An 846-nucleotide genomic window follows, 5' to 3' on the forward strand; every position below is an offset into this window, starting at 1 on the left:
AAAAAAAAGACTGATAAGTAAAATACAGATATTCTACATTTGTAGAAAATAAAAATTCATTGAAATGGGGAAACCTCCCAGTACCAACTACACTTGGGCCACAAAGCCATGAATTATCCCATTGTCTATCAGAGGAGACCCTTTTGAGGAATCTGCACTTCTGTACATACACTATACTTGCAGCAATTTCAGGAGACTTATTATTTATGGTCCTGAGTCTTGGAGTAAAATCCTCTGGATTAGCCACTACGAATCACATACTATCTGGCTGCTTGCATTGCACTAGGCTTCTGAATACCAGAATCCTTCAATTCAGAGTGTCCTTTGCTTCCAAGTTTTTGGCTCTTTTCATTTTTTCATTCATTTGCTCAGTCATTCATTTTAAAAATAAATTTTTGTGTCTACGAGGTGCCAGGCATGGGGATGCTGCAGTAAACCCAACCAACACAGTTTGTCCTCATGGTGCTTCCAGTCTAGTGGATGCTTCAACTGCCCTTTCTCAAACCAGCCCTAGACTAAAAAAAAAATTTAATTAAAAAAAAGAGAGAATTAAAAAAAACAGGGAGTTCCTTGGTGGTCTAGGGGTTTGGATTTGGCGATTTCACCGCAGTGGCCCAGGTTCAATCCCTGGTCGAGGAACTGAGATGCTGCAAGCCGTGAGGCGCAGCCAAAAACAAACAAACAAACAGACAAACAAACAACAACAACAAAAATCCAGTCCTTCACCTGCTAGTCCTTTGAGAAACCAGTGCCAGGCTCTCCCAGAGCCCTTTCTACAAGTCATTGCTGAGTTCCTGGTTCACCTTCGTCATTTTCCCCTCCCACAGCCATGGCTGCTTCCTCTTC

Source organism: Delphinus delphis, chromosome 10 (genome assembly GCF_949987515.2).
Source record: "Delphinus delphis chromosome 10, mDelDel1.2, whole genome shotgun sequence".
Taxonomy (NCBI): domain Eukaryota; kingdom Metazoa; phylum Chordata; class Mammalia; order Artiodactyla; family Delphinidae; genus Delphinus; species Delphinus delphis.